The 16,816-nt window shown below is 40.6% G+C and overlaps 1 protein-coding gene across 1 annotated transcript in view; it reads left to right on the forward strand.

Moving 5' to 3' along the window:
• The first annotated feature begins 1,894 nt into the window (after positions 1-1,894).
• ALDH3B1 (aldehyde dehydrogenase 3 family member B1) overlaps positions 1,895-16,816 on the forward strand; it is a 44,534-nt gene continuing 29,612 nt past the window's right edge. The window contains exon 1 of the mRNA XM_048486456.1: positions 1,895-2,014. The gene's annotated coding sequence lies outside the window, so the exon portion shown is untranslated. The remainder of the gene's footprint in view (positions 2,015-16,816) is intronic.

The raw sequence follows: 16,816 nt of genomic DNA on the forward strand, positions 1-16,816 counted from the left end.
TATCAAAATAATGATAGATCTAATACAGGAATATTGAAATACCAAGGAATAGCAACATAATAAGCTCCTTTCTCCTCCCACAGTAGCAATAGTGGCAGGAAGTGTGTTTGTGTGTGTGTGGGTGGGAGAAAGAGATATTAGTTCTAGGACATGGTCCCCTTCTTCAGCAGAGTGTGGTCCAGGGAATTGCTTTGCCTCTTTCATTTTTTGGGGGGGGAGGGGGGAACCACAATATCAATATAACTGCAATAACAGCAATATTGATATAACAACGATTTAAAGAGCTTTAACAAAGCTAGTAATCTTGTGACTGTGTGCCTTTAAGAGTGAGTTGATGGGCAGAGCTAAGAAAACCTGGAGAAGCAGAGACCTGGGAAAGTTCAACAGGCAAGCTATGCAGTAGGCAGTGGAGAAACATGAGGAGACTCCACTACAACCCCACTGTGCAGCGAAGAGCTGCAAGGTAAGCGTGCCATGCATAATGGGCCTTGGTCAGTACTACAGTTCTTATCTAATTCAAATTGGCTCATTGGTTTCACCCCATAACAAGTGAGGAAAAGACTGGGGGTCCTGGATAAAGGTAGACAACTTCAGTTTTTTCCACAAAGTGAAAAGTCGTGTTCCTGATCTACCCAATATATTTATAGAAGAGGTTTTTCAATGCATATGCAGCGAATTTTGTTGAACAGATCCTGCTTTCTGCTTGAGAATTTTCTAATCTAAAAATTAATTAATACTGTTTAATGTCCTGGTAGCCATTTCTCCATATTTATTACATTTTTATGAGTATGAGAATAGAAAAGTATGAGAATAGCTGAGGAAAATAAACCATTTTTCACCACTCTCTCCTTATTTTGCTATTTAGATCCAGATATTTTTTACTTGTCGATTTGGTGAGTTGGCCTCTTTGTATTGTGTTCTAATATGAACTTTGATATTTGGAAAGTGTGACTCTGCAGTTCACAGATATGCCTGGATTGTAGCATCATATCCAGCATCTTCTACCCAAGTGACATTAATTGCAAGAACATTCATCTCGCTGAGGCACGTGTGGCTTTATGAAGTCATTGTGTCACTGTTTTTCCAGCCCTACCTGTTCCCTCCCTTAGAGGATGCTACAGTTTTAATTAATGCTATTGACGACAGTGAAGACTCAAGCTCATTATGTACTGAAACATGACACCTTACATTATTTCCTGGTGTGTGGAGGGGGCGGGCAGATAGACTTCCTGTGTCATGTGTTGGATTACGAAGATCAGAAGAGTGAGATTTCAAGGATGTAGATTTTCCCAATATTTTCAAGAGAAAAAAAGACCAAGAATCTCCACATGCCGCAGAAAATATCTGATCTAGAATACTTCCTTTATGCTTTTTAGAGAGGAGAGGCATGCAGGGGGAACAGGAAGATACACTGGATAGAAATAGTTAGTGATCAACATGCATCAACAGTGCTTATGAAGAGCAATGACAAATGAACAAAGAAAAGCAAAAGAGAAAATTGTGCCCATGTGAGTATGTGAAGAGAAGAACTTCTGTGCCTCTCTTCCATTCTGGCCAAATTTATCAAATTTCTCCTGTGAAGAAGATCATAGACTCTGTCAGAAGGGGATTCCTTTTACATGAGAATCCTCTTGTCTCAGCTGGGTACCCCAACTTTTCCAGGATTTGTCCATATTTCCAAAAGGTCATCTCAGCTTCCATGTGGCCCTGAGGTCATATTCTCACCCTCACTGTCATATCCGTCTTATCTTTGAGACAGAGGCAGGGAATAGGCCCCACCCCTCTTCTGCAGTCCAATCCGCTCATTGATGGTTTTGGCCACAATCCAGGCCTCATTACTAAGGATGAAGTGAAGAGAAAATAAGACATCAAGAATGTGATGATTCACAGACAGTTCCTAAAAGAACAAATAAGCCTTCTACTTACTGTTTGCTCTCAGAGCCAGTCAAACATAAGGAAGGCACACGGGTTCTGAAGAATACGCTGCTAAATAACAACAATAAATGGAAAAGAGGTACCCAAAATGTAAATGAAGCTGGATGGAAGAGGAAATCAGTTTTTTTCTTTTAGAGGATGCTTGAAACAGCCCGTCGTACGGCTCAAGGCATTAGCTGGCCGAAAACAAGGAGTGAGGCAGAGAGGATTCTTTTCTAAGGGGATTCTTTGCAATATTTTTACATTATAGATTGGAAGAGAGGAGGGTCAGTGGCTGTGGGGATGTTGTGTAGTGGAGGACTCAAAAGAAAAAGCAGTGGATAGTTTACTAGTGTTCTTTTATGGGATCCCTGCTCAAGCATCATTTCACTTCAAGGACTTGGATATCAGTGTATCTCAGCCACAGTTTATCATTTGTAAATGGGGTAATAAGGAACTTCCTGATAGGCATTATGAGAATGACTATGACAATGTTGGTTTGTACCCTGAGCCTTGGAGAGGTGGTTGACTATACATCTAAAAATGAATTATGTATATTACTTTAGTTGTTGCTGGTTAGAGCTAATTCACAATGATGGTATGGAATATCAAAGCATTTCTACATCGGGCACCAGGGGAAATTGTAGTTTTTAAGATGTTGTGCTTAGTAAATATGCTTCATGAACTCATTCTGCCTAAACTGGGCTTTTTGTGAGTCCATTCTTAACAATGGTTTCAGGAAAGGTTCTCAGACTATGTGGAAAGTTGAACAATTGAAAGAACCGGTTGAACAGCCATACCGGAGGAATTGCGCGGCCCTGCAATGAAAGATACCAAGGGCAATAAAATGTGAAGATATATTCGGCCATTCGTGGACTCCTACCGGGCCTTCTGTCTTTCAGAGGACAAAGGTCTGGCAATCTGCAGGGAGCTGAGAAGGAGGATTGGGTCTGGAAAACATTTGCAAAAATATGATTGAGATGTACAATGGCTGGAACCCTTATTCTTCCTCAGGCATAAGGACAAGTTCAGTACCTCATCTAAAATTCATCAGGTGCTTATTGGGTTCCCCAATGTAAACAGGACTGGCAGTTTTCCAGGAAAAAAACTGGTTTTGAATGATCACCAGATTTTACCAGGCTTTTTGTACTTGGGTATTGTAATAAGCAGCCCCTAGATGTAGCTGTAAATTTTAAGGGCTATTTATTACAATAACCAAGTATTAAAATGCATGCTTATTTCAGCAGATGCAGCAAAGCAAAAAATGAGGGGGAAGGCAAGAAATATAAATAAGATTTTACAGAGTGTATCACAATATTCTAACTTCACTCATATGCTTAAAAAATCATTATCTGTTCACCCAGGAAAAACTGCTACATGCGAATTTCCGCGGTTAGCGAAAACCTTTGGTGCTCAGGTATATACCATCCTCTGAGGCATACTCTGCAACAATTCTAGACTCAGCAACTCCAGCCAAATATCCACATTCTGGATCCTGGTCAACAAGCTAATTTTCACTGACCTATAATCAGCTGGGCCCCAGTGGCATACCTAAGGGGGGATAGAGGGGGCTGATGCTCCAGGTGTCACTTGTGACTGTTACATGGGGGGCATCTGCTGCCTGCCCACCTGCCCTGCCTGCTCTCTTGCCACCTGTCGGAGGAGGCCAGGCAGCCATGCTGCCACCTAGCTGCCAGCTGGCTGGGTGTGCGAGTGCCGCATTTCCCCAGACCATCCCACCACTGCCAATCAATGCCACATTGTGCCACTCACACCAGCCACAAAAGCAGCCAAGAAATGGCGGTGGGTGGGTGAGCAAATGAGCAAGCACCCCTTGTGTGCTGCCCTGGACCCATCCCCCTGCAGCCAACCACTGTTGGGGACATGTCCTTCTGGCTAATGTGGAGAAGATACCGCTGCTGCCATGCACATCCAAGAAGAGCCAGTTGGCAGGTGGGTGAGTGGGAGGGCCATCAGGGAACACAGGCAGAGCACAGGTCAGCCTGGTGCCTGTTCCACAAAATGCTGGCAGTCGGAGGGGCTGGCATGCACCAAGAATGTGGCTGGGGGCTTTAGGGTGGAGAGCCTGACTTGCCAGTTGTAGCTTCAGCCCTCCTCCCCAGCATCTGCGATTGCCAATGAGTCTTCACTCCTGTGCAGCCCCGCCCCTGGGGATGGCACAATTTCAATGCTATGCCCCTGGCATCCTTTTTTAAATAAGTACTCCACTGCTGGGCCCTGATCGGATGGCCCAAGGTAGCATGATCTTATCAGATCTTAGAAGCTAAGGAGGGTCAGCGCTGGTTGTTAGTTGGATGAGAGACCACCATGGAACGTCACTGTTGTGTAGAAAAAGGCAATGGCAAACTGGTTCTATTAGTCTTCTGCCTTGGAAAGCATACTTAGAGCCATTTCAGCAACAGGTCCGTTTTATATTGTGTTTTATGATAGGAAGATGTTAAGCTGGTGCTCCAGGCACCTTCCCCCCCTTGCCACGCCTCTGCCTGCATTGCTTTCAGTCTTTGTAATGGTTTTGGGTTAGAGGCTCTTTCACTTAGATTTTTATCTCATGAGCATTCACTAGAAATACATCTAATACATTGCTTTTAAGGAAATGCCCATAGGTCTGAGGTGAAAAGAAACAAAAGATCACAAATGGTGTGAGCCTGAGGGAAATTTTAGAGGATGGATGTGGTAATTCTGGGTTAAATTATCACACCTCTGTAATCTGCTGTGTTGTTTACATTTAGATTCTTGGGTGAAAAGCTCCCAGCATCATCCAAACATTTAGAGTCATGCTTTACAAGGAACAATTACCAAACATGTGTCATCAGGAAATGTCTCTATTCCCCACCCCCACCCTTCAAGAATACTGGCTTACTTGTGAGCAAACAGTTTTGTGGCACCTGAATGACTAATAGGTTTATTGAAATCTGAGCTTTGGGTGGGCTAGGGGTCTGTGAAGTGCAACAAACTGAAGTATAATACTATGCAAAATTACTGCAGTGTAAACTCATTGAAATAGCTCTGCAAAGGATTGCACTGTCACATGGCTACCACAATGGCCTAATTCTGCTACATGAATTCAGACAGCCACGCCCTAGCACACCAATTTGAGGTCTTATGGTTGGTAGAGATATACTCACTTGGTACCCATAACCAAACTGTTTATCACATACACTGAGTGTAGATTAACACTAGTTTGACCATTTCAAAGGCAGATGCAGTTATAGTAGGGTTGCTTGGCAACCACCAGAAGGGCTGTGGGCAGGGATATGGGGGTGGGTGGGCACGATACTGGCTAGCTGTGGTATCTTGTCACTTTTACTTTAAAAAATGGAAGTGACATATGCAGCTCTAGGAATTGCCACAAATTGTATGGCAAAACCATAGAGTTAAAAAAATCCCTAGTGGTGGCTCAGAATGGTGGCAGGCAATGGGAGCAGGAGGCAAGGAATTCCCTGTCCTAATTGGGAGCTTGGTAGCCCCGAGTTACAATACTCTGAGAATGTGTCAAGCTACCATTTGGGTAGCCCAATATGGACAGTGTTTTTTAAAAAATAGGTTCCTTGAAATAGGTTCCTTGAAGACGTAGCATATATTTCTTCTAAACCAATAAGACACAAAGTGGAGATGTTCATTGCTCATACCCACCTGACAGGTGTCCAAGGACATTATATTCCTGAAAGTTTGTCAAGGACCCTGGTATTTACTGTTCTTTTCAGGCAGGATGCCAACACCTGCTTTTCCTCTTAGAGTTGTTCACATAGTACACGTTTGGTGTACATGAATATACAGAAGTTTCTGAATTCACCCAAAGGCTGGACCTGTGGTTGCAAACTCCAGGTTGGGAAATTCTTGGAGATTTGAGGGCAGGGCTTGCGAGGGCAGTGTTTGGGGAGGGATCTCAGCAGGTGTAATTCCATATAGTCTACCCTACAAAGCAGCCATTTTCTCCAAAGGACTGTAGTCTGCAGATCAGTTGTAAGTTGGGTTGCTAGCCCCAGGATGGGAAATACCTGAGATTCTGGGGGTGAAGTCTGAGGAGGGTGGGGTTTGGGGAAGAAGGGATTTCGATGGGGTATCATGCCATTGAGTTCATTTTCTCCAAGTGAACTGATCTCTGTTGCCTAGAGGTCAATTGTAATCCCAGGAGATCTCCAGCTAACCCCTGGAGGTTGGCAACTCTAGCTGCAATTTCAGGAGAACGCCAGGCCCCACCTGGAGATTGACAACCATAGCTGGGCCTGAACTCAGGGGCCATGGAATGAAGAAATGTGTAATGAATCCCTACGTTCCAACCAGGGACGTAAGTATAGATTTTTTATGGGGGGGTTCGGGGTGTGTGGCTACGCCCCCCCAAGCCCAGCCCCCAGCCTCAGTGCTTATAAAAGCAGCTCTCTGAGGCTAGGGACAGCAGACTCCCCTGCCCACCCACCCCCACGCCCACCGGCTGGGCTCCCAGTTGGCAGCCCCTTCTGCCCTCCCCTCTGGGCAAAATCTGGGGTTCCCAGTTAAAACAACATTGATAGTGATGCTGTTTTGGGGTGGATTATCTCCCATCCTGAAACAGCATCACTTTCAATGTTTAAAATGGGAACCTCAGATTCTCCCTTTAAATCCATGCTGAAGGGGGGGGTTAAAAGGAGAATCTGGGGAAATTTGGGGGGTGCTTACTGTCAGGGGTGCAATTGTTAAGCTAGCAGCACCAAACTTTCAGGGTATCTTCAGGAGACTCTCCTGATGATACCGCCCAGGTTTGGTGAAGTTTGGTTCAGGGGATCCAAAGTTATGGACCCTCAAAGTTTTAGCCCCCATCTTCTATTAGTTCCCATTATAAACAATGGGTGATGAGGGCACCCATTTTGGGAGTCCATAACTTTGGACCCCCTGAACCAAACCTCACCAAACTGGGTGGTATCATCAGGAGAGTCTCACAACAAAGTGTAGGGTGGGGGTGAGGGTGCTTGGAGGCAGCAGGAAGGGGTACCCCTTGTCCCTAGGTAGATATGCCACTGGTTGGCAGCCATATCTGAAAGTCTGAGAAAGGAAAAACAATTACAGAAAAACAGCCAATAAATATACAGGTTCTTTTCTGCTTATCTTACCTACTTGGAGTAATAACTCAGAAAGCTATTTGTGTCCTTTTAGTTGTTGTTTTTATACTTGTTTTCTGAATTCCTCAGGTTTCTTTCCAAGGTTATTTTAATTTCATCAACTGCCTTGGCAAAATCTGTCACAACCCTCTTCCCGCACAATTTAATAAGAGTGTACAAAATAATGGGACATACAGTCTGGGAGTCAGTCAGATATTTGCATCTGCCAACATAAATAAGCTTCTTTTGCCTTTGGAGGATCGGAAACATGTGCCGTTAAGTGGGAAGGTTATCCTTGTCACATTATTTATAATTAACATTTTCCTATGAGATGTATTTATGACTCCCTTTAGAGGCTGGTGTAGCAGATGCCTGCTATTCACAAAATATGCTGTAGAATAAACATTATGGCAAGACTGGGGCTGCCAACTCCAGCTTGGGAAATTCCTGGAGATTTGGGAGTACAGCTTAGGGAATGTGGAGGTTGGGGAAGGGAGGAACCTCAGCAGGGTATATATAATGCCATTTCCCCCAGAGGACCTTATGTGTCGGTTGTAATTCTGGGAGATCTCTAAACCCTACTTGAAGATTGGCAACCCTAGGCATGACCCCTGTAGCACAGTTCAGGTCACACCAAATTCCTATACAGATGAGGGTGGGGGGAGATTTAAAGTGCAGCCTGAGTGAGCAGGTAGGAATGCTGAAACTTCCCTCATGTAATTAGGTCCCCACTAACCTACTTCACCACAGGCTACTTTGGGCCTTGGATCCTATGAACAGAAAGATGCCTTGGATGAAGTGATTTCTATGGAGAAATACACTTGAAAAAGGGGTCTCCATGCTGTACTTTAAATTGTTTTCTTCACTTTAGAAGAATTCCACAGTGACCCAACTAGAACTTGTAAGTCTGTTGCATCTGGTCTCATTTCATCGGGTAGTTATGATCTGTACCGTGTTTCCCCGAAAATAAGACAGTGTCTTATATTAATTTTTGCTCCCAAAGATGTGCTATGTCTTATTTTCAGGGAATGTCTTATTTTTCCGCTCCACAGCTGCATGCTCTGGTGTTCTGTTCAACGGGCATTTTTCCAAACAAAAACTTTGCTAGGTCTTACTTTCGGGGGATGCTTTATATTTAGCACTTCAGTAAAACCTCTACTACGTCTTATTTTCAGGGGATGTCTTATTTTCAGGGAAACAGGGTAGTACAGGACCCACAACAATATACTGATGATCTAAATTAAAAAAAACTCTTCTGTTTGATCTTAGTGTGGTATCTCTGAATAAATCACTCTTAAAAATAGAACATTTATGTTTTATAAAATTATTATGACCATGAATGAAATTCTACAGTATCCTGTATAATAAAGTTTCTAAGCTACTCTGCAGAATAAATTTTAAAAAGAATGCCAATTGAAATAATTCCCCTTTGAATTTGGCCCAGAAAAAAATCATCAGCCAGTTAAGATATTTCAGCCCTGGGGTGATATAATCCTTGTATCCTGCCCCCATGACAATAGCCTGGCCAACCAGATCAGCTGAATCAACCCTGGCGTTTAATGGGGTGACGGATGTTGCCGCTAGATCACCCTCACATCTCCTATCTAGTCCAAATCCTGTAATAATGGACAAGGTGGCAAAGTTTCTACTGCTGGTTATAAGACTTTGAGAATTGAAATGTTGAGCCCATGTTTCCATCAGATTCTGTGCTTCATACTTTGTCTGTATGCCAATAAAAGGGTTGTTGGCAATAGCCAGTTGCTGCAATTTGGATGAGCTGAGGCTTCTAGACTGTTTTCAAAGGCATGTTAAGTGCATGTAAAGTTGAAGTGATTCTTAGTTGTGATAATATCACACATCTCACATATGCAGAATTTGCGCAATAAAGAGGCCTCTGCTTACTGAAAATAGAGAAGCATCAGCTAGCTGCTATATTGGCTATCACATGGCTAAAAAGCTACTGGAGAGCATGTGCAGAGAGTAACAAAGATTATATACCTTTTGTCTACGTGCAGACCTGCATGTATCTCATGCCAGGTCTGCTTGACCAATAGGGGACAATTATCTGGTCACTGACTTCTGACCTCGCTAACTGATTAACATGCACAACATTAACTCCTTCATTACTGGATTGTGTGACTGGCACTTGCCAAATACCATCAAAAGTGCATTACAGTAATCTAACCTGGCTGTAACCAGAGCATGGATCACTGCGGCCAGATAGCACTTTCAGAGGAACAGTGGTAGCTGTTGTATCAGCTGAAGGTGCTAAGAGGCATTATGTGATACAGAGAAGATCTGGGCCTCCAACTGTAGGTTATGATCCAGCAGGACTCATAAACTACAAACCTACTCATTCAGGAGAAGTGCAATCGTCTCCAGTAAAGACTGACTTTTTAGCCTTGCGGCACATTTGTCATTGTCTAACAGCACCTTGGTCTTGCAAGGATTGAGCTTCAGTTTATTGCCCCTTATCCAAACCATTACCATCTTTAGATACCCATTAAGTACTTCCACAGATCCAGCTGATCCAGCTGTTAAGAGGAACTGAGCTAAGTGTAACCCACATATTGGTAGAACTTCACTCCAAATCTCTTAATGATTTCATTTGGTTGTTAGGTAGCATGGAGGCCTATGGGATCCCATAACATAAATGATATGGGCCATGAAGCAGTTTCCCAGTATCAATTTCTGGAATTGGCCAGTTAGCTAGAACTGGAACCACCTCTCCAGAAGGTATCAAATATGATAGAGGTATCCAGGAAAATCAACAGGGATTCATCCCCCAATCTTCCTGTGAATATAATCAGTTAGGGAGACCAATACCATTTACATCCCAAACTCAGGCCTGAATCCATAACAATATAGGTCTAGATAATCTGTCTCCTGTTTGAAGTTGCATAGAATCAGACACTCATGCACTTTACCCCAAAATGGAATGCTGTTCACAGGGCAGTAATTGTTTACATTAGTTGGGTCCAATGATGCCTTCTTTAGGAGGGGTCTCATGACTGTTTCTTTCAAGGCAGTTGGAAGTATGTCTTCCAGCCCACAGGAATTTTTAGCTGCTGGGCCTACTTGACCACCCCAGCCCAGCTTGATACCATAGCTAGCTATGAAGAGCAAGGGTTAAGCTTAGATCTAGTAGGCCACACTCTTCTGAGAAGTTTGTCCATTTAATCAGGCCTTGCCAACTGAAAGCCATGATTTGTAATCTACAGCATTCTTGAATAGAAAGATTCACATTTGAGCATGAAGCATTAATTCATATATTACAAACTCTATGAGGACTTTTGATCAGAAATGTTTTGAAAGTTCTGTGCTGCCCAGGTACATACTGACCTGATTTAAATTAGGACCATGGCATTCAGAGAGAGGGTGCTTAAAGCCATCTGTACCACATAATTTTCCAAAAGGGCAGGGAGTTGCCCTTTACATCTCTGGGAATACATGTTTCTCCCAGTGGAGCAAATAGTAGCTTTCTGAGACCATTTCTGGTTGGGAAAAGTAGTGTAGGTTGACATACAGTAATCCCCTCTCTGTGTTCTGTAGCTTTTTTTTTTTTTTTTACTAAGATATTTTATTGAATTTATATGAGGAATAAGAGGAGAAATTATAAGCATATAAGGAAGGGGAAAAAAACAGTGTATATATATATACAATAGTACACTAAAGTACAGAAATCAATATATGGTTTTTTGTTCCTTCACAAAGTACATAATTGCGGGTAGTTATTCCATAATCAATAAGTATATCAAAAACAATTTAGTCAAGGTTTGTATGTGGAATTACCCATTGTACCTCCCCTCTTATCCCTTCCCCTTATTACCCCCCTCCCCATGCTCCCACCCTTCCCTCCCCTGGCTTCCACTCCAGCTTTCACATTTGTAAAAAGCGCGCGATTGAATTCATTTTGTCTAACATGCTATAGAGTTAAAATTCTTACAATAATAGTAACCTTAGGTTAATTTCTACGACTTAAAAAAGAAAATTAAATTCTATTCCTTCTAATTAGCATTTAAACGAAAAACTGAAACGTAATCTGACCAAGGCTGCAGATTTGTTGATAGAATTCTGGTGATCGGTTATTTATTAAAGGAAAGTTTATCCATTTTATTGGAACTGCTGCATCTTGATCATCCATTAAGTTTGTCTTTGGTATCACTGCAGACTTCCAGTACCTTGCTAAAGCGATTCTGGCTGCTGAAATCATATGAAATAAAAGGTGTTTAATTTTTTCAGGTATTCTCTCTTTCATTAGTGCAGGTCCTAATGGGTAGGTGGCCTCAGTTTTCCTAAAGTTGATTTTTTATTATTCTAGTTATATGGGTATGGATTTCTCCCCAATGCATGACTTCTTTACATGTCCACCAAACATGTTGAAATGTTCCCACAGTCTGCCCACATTTCCAGCAGTGTGGTGGTATTTGGGTATTCATTTTATGCAATACATTGATTGTGAGGTAAGTTCTGTAATACATTTTAATGCTGTTTTTTTCCCAAATAGCTGAGTTTGGTGAGTATTTATAAATTTCTTTATAGAATCTTCCCCACTAGTTCTAACTTAATAGTTTCTTTTATATTTTCTGCCCATCGCACCATATTTGGTTTCACTTCCTCCTGTTCTGTATATTGTTTTAATAGTATCTTATAGATAGTACTCACGTTTTTTTTTATCTGGACCTATTAATGCCTTATCTATTTCTGATTTCTGTTTATTAATACCCCATTTTTGAATATCTGATTTGAAGTAGCTTTCAATCTGGCAATAAGTATACCAGTGGCATTGTTGATTTTCCCAAATAATCTGTTCCCTTTTTTTTAATATAGGTTTGTCATTGTTCCACAAGATTATGTCTTGGTACCTTGGCCAAACATCTGTTGTAAACTCTGTACCACCAAATTGTGATTCCAGTCTGGATACCCAGGTTGGAAGCTTATTATAAAATATATTTCTGTATCTATTCCAAATCTTGATCAAGCGTATATCGAATAAAGTGGTTTTAATGACTTTGTCTATTGTGGTGGTTTTTCTTTGTTAACCCATAGGTATATGCCAGCCTTTGGGCAGATTATATCCTTCAAGTTCTAGCAGCTTATGATTTTCCAGTTTAGCCCATTCCTTAACCCAACCCAGTGCTGGTGCGTCGTGGTAGATCTGTAGGTCTGGTACAGCTAGACCCCTGGTTCTTGTGTTGTATAAGATCTTTATATCGGACTCTGGGCTTTTTTCCCTCCCATATAAATTTATTTATTTCTTTCCTCCATAATGTAAAGTTAGATTTAGCTAGCATCAAAGGAATGTTCAAAAGAAACATGAATTTAGGAAGAATATTCATTTTAATTATGCTTATTCTACCTAGTAGTGAGGTTTGTTTTCCTGTCCAGTCCTGTAGTTTACTATGGACCGATGACCATAGTTGATCATAATTATTTTTTACTAGGTTTTATTATTATCTTCAAGGTAGATTCCCAAATATTTTATTTTATTTTCTACTTCTATATTTGTTATTTCTTGAAGTTTTCTTTTTTCTTTTTTTGTTAAGTTGGATGCTAGCATCTTGGTTTGTGAATATTAATTTTAATCCTGCCAGAGCCCCGTAACGTTCTATGACCTCTAGGACTTTATTGCAATTTGTAATTGGGTCTTAGATAAAAAGGACTAAAATTAAATCGTCTGCATAAACTAAAATTTTAAAAAAGGAATATTTTTTATTTTTATACCTTTAAAAAAGTTCTGTTTTTATGATGTCTCTTATTAATATCTCTAGCGTATTTATAAAATAGCAGGGGTGATATTGGACATCCCTGCCTTATCCCTTTTTCGATCTTGAATTTTTTTGGAATAGCTTTCCGTTTATTTTAATTGCAGCCTCTTGATGTTTATATATTTCGCTAATGGCATTGTATAACTGATCTTGTATTCCCATTTTTCTTAATCACGGCCAACATAAATTCCCAATTAACCCTATCGAAGGCCTTTTAAATCTAAAAATATCATTGCAATTGGAAGGTCGGGTCTATCATTAATGTATTCAATTAAATTTATGATTTTTCTAATGTTATGACTTGTCTGTAGATCCTGGAAGAAATCCTGATTGATTTCTTCCTTTATATAATTGTTTAAAATTGGTTTTAGCCCTAGTTGCCAGTATACTGGTAAAAAATTTTATAATCAATATTCAAAAGGGATATTGGCCGAAAGTCTGTAAGATCTAATATTGCCTGAGTTTTTTTTGGAATCAGAGTTATCGCAGCCTGCTGCCAAGACGGTGGTACATTACCACCCTTCAAGATCTCGTTATATAATCTTTTCAGATGTTCTTTCAATTCCAATATGAAGGTTTTATAATAACATGCTGTGATGCCATCAATACCTGGTGATTTATTTTTGAGCATTTTGATGGCATTCTCTATCTCGGCTAGGGATATTTCTCTGTTTAGTTCTTTTAATTGTTCTGTTTTTAATTGTTCTATTCCTTGGTCTTTAAGGTATGACTCTAGTTCAATCTTATCTATTTTGTCTTTTTTATATAGATCTATGTAGAATTTCTCGAAGGCTTCTCTTATCTTGATTGTCTCTGTTAACGTTTTTGTCCCTTCTTTGACCTGGTTTATAATCTGTTTTGCTCTCTGTTTCCTTAATCTATTTGCTAACCACCTGCCAACTTTGTTATCGAGGGCGTAGTATTTTTGTTGTAAGTACATCCAATCTTTCGCTATTTGATCTGTTAATAAATTTTCTAGTTGTTCTTTTATTAGCTTAATTTCTTTTAAGAGTTTTTTATTATCTTTCCTTTTTTGTAGTTTTTTTTCCATTTCCCTTAGTTTTACTTCCAGATCTTGTTTTTTTTCTCTTTTCAATTTTTTTTGGTAGATTTCTTGACTTTGGATATGCCCCCTCATTACAGCCTTATGGGCGTCCCATAGTGTACTTTCTTTATCCACTGAACCATAATTTATTTCCCAGTATTCCTTTAACTTCCCCTCTAACTCCTTTATAGTTTGGGGATTCCCCAGAACCCAATCTTTCATTCTCCATTGGGCTCTAGGTTTTCCTGTTGTCATAATCCATTCTATGGGGTTATGGTCCGAGACCACCCTTGGTTTAATTGAGACTTTTGTTGTATTTATTCCTAATTGCTTTGATACCCAAATCATATCTATCCGGGTATGGGAGTGGAACCTGTTGGAATAAAAAGTGAAATCTTTGAGGTTTCCCTCCTTCATTCTCCATACATCATATAATTTCAGGTCTTTCATTATTTCAAAAAACGTTCTTGGCAATTTCCCGTCTTTGCTCATTTTATTCTTGTGTTTTTTCTTTATTTTTTTTGTTAAGTTTTTCTTATCAAGATTAGTATCCACTACCCCATTAAAGTCACCCATTATTATCCAGTTTTGTGACTGGAATCCTGAGAGGTTCCTGTTAAGTTCTTGATAAAAACTAGCTTTGTTAGAGTTGGGTGCATAAATTCCTACTATCATTATGTCTATGTTGTCCACTGTTATTTCTACCCCCAGGAATCTCCCTTCTTTGTCCTTAATTTTTTTCCCTGGGTTTCCATTTTTCTGGGATATATAATGCCACCCCTCTCTTCTTCTTTTTATGTCCCGCATGAAATAATAACCCCAATTTCTTATTTGTAATCAACCTCTCCTCCCCACACTTTATGTGCGTTTCTTGCAGACACAGAATATGGGGGGTTTCTTTTATAAAATGAGCAAAGACTCTTTTCCTTTTGCCTGGATGGTTTAAGCCATTAACATTGCAAGTTACTGTTTTCATAGACATTTTAAATTAATGTTGGAGGTATCTATCTATAAACCTTCTTACTTTGTTGTCCCTTCTTTCTTCCTCCCCTCCATTGTTTTCCCTTCCTTTTCTTACTTTGTTTTCAGTAAGGGAGGGCTCACTGTCTTAGTCAAAGAATTCCTGCGCGGGGACTGTGGTTATATTTATCCTCTTTCCTTTCAGAGCGATAATCCCTCTGGAATTATCCACCTATATTTAATTTTTTCGTCCATCAAACTATGTCATTCTCGATAGTCCTTTGTCTTTGCTGGATGGACACAAGGAAGCTCTTTCATAATTATTATTTTGTTACCATCCAATTGATAATTTTTTTTGGAGTTTGCACGCAGTAGTTCCTCCCGAAGGTCCCGCCTCACACAGCTGAAAACAATGTCTCTAGGTTGACTTTTATTCCTGGATGATCTGGTATTGACCCTGTATATCTGGTCGACCTCTTTAAGAATTTCTTCTCTGGTCAGGCCCCAGACCTCCTGTAGAAGGGGCATAATTCTGCTCAGGGTTACTTCTCTGTCCAATTCAGGAACCCCTCTCACTCTAAGCATTTTCTCCTTTAAAGTATATTCTAGCACCGCTAGTACATCATCCTGTCGTAGGTTATGTTCCCTCAGGTTCTCTACAGCGTCCTCCACCTCTGTTATTCTTATCTCTTTTCCCTTTAGGTCTTCAGCAATTTGGTGTAGTGAATCTTCTATTCTTTTTATATGGCTGAGGTCTTTTTTAAAGTTGTGCATTTCTCCCTCCATTCTAGTTAATCTTTCTGTTACTTCTTGCTGGAAGGTAGCCAGATCTTTCTGGGAGTTTGTAGTTATCTCCAATAGTTTTTCCAGCTTGTGGTTAAAATCAGCCATTTTTTCTGGTGTTTTGGGCTCTGCAAGTCCGTTTTAATCCCTTTGAGCTCCTTAGTTGGGTTTGTCTCGTTTTGGCATAAGCCGTCATTCCCCCGGTGCTTATTCAATTCAGACTAATATAAGCCTTGCTGGTTTACTTTTGTTCAATGTTGTTATAGTACTCACTTATCTGTCTGCAGCGTTTCTTCGTCTAGTTTGTTTGTATAAGCAGTCCGTATGTTGAAATTTTTTTGCTTCCGCTTTCGTTGACTCCTTGCAATCTCGCGTTGTTTAGTTTCTAGTCACGAGTAATTGCAGCAATTCATCACTGTTCCCTCTTCACTTAAAGGGACAGTACTTCCCTTCAAAGCCGGATTCTTTTCTTTTGTTTGTTTGTTCAATTATAGCGGAATATTTCTCTCCCCAGGTCTCCTATAATCTCTTGTCACCTGGCAGCCGAACGTTACGCGTTCAGCCTTTCTCTTTTCGGGCTGTAGTGGAATGAGCAACGGCGCGCCGCCTTAGAACGTCTCTCACCAGAGATGGTACACCCGGGATTTCCTGTCTCTTATTGCAAGTTCAGTAAGACTTTTCTTTCTATTTTCCTTATCGTTTGCTTTTTAAATGTCTAGTATTTTAATTGGAGTGCTGTTGTTTTTTATATTAGTTACGTTAAGTAAGTATAGCAGCTGGTTATGGCCCCCTCCCATAGGCAGTTCGCCTTCCGTAATATTCTGGTTTTTTGAATGGCAGAATCTCCCGGGTTTCTTTCCAGTACACCCAGCGAGATAATTGCCTTCTGCTTGTAGTATCTCTCCTACCTCTTGAGGAGGGATATTTCCCCCTTTTCCTGGGGTAATTCAAATTATTTGACGGATGCCTCTGGAGCGTAGTTCAGATGCGTCTGGAGGAGGCCATTTCCCAACCGGAAGCCTGTGTTCTGTAGCTTTAATTCAATCGAATCTTTCAATACCTGGGAATTAAGTTCCAAAAAAGAATACCCTATGTATATTTGTATGAAAAACCTTGTGGTGGCCATCTGAGATACACAAGGATTTTGTAACATGTGAATAGGCCCGTTGGAGTATTAACAAGGTAGGTAGTAAGTTACATGATCTAGAGTGCATGTATCTATGAGGGACACAGATGCTAATTACTTAAGG

This window comes from Sphaerodactylus townsendi, linkage group LG02 (genome assembly GCF_021028975.2).
Source record: "Sphaerodactylus townsendi isolate TG3544 linkage group LG02, MPM_Stown_v2.3, whole genome shotgun sequence".
In the NCBI taxonomy this organism is placed as follows: domain Eukaryota; kingdom Metazoa; phylum Chordata; class Lepidosauria; order Squamata; family Sphaerodactylidae; genus Sphaerodactylus; species Sphaerodactylus townsendi.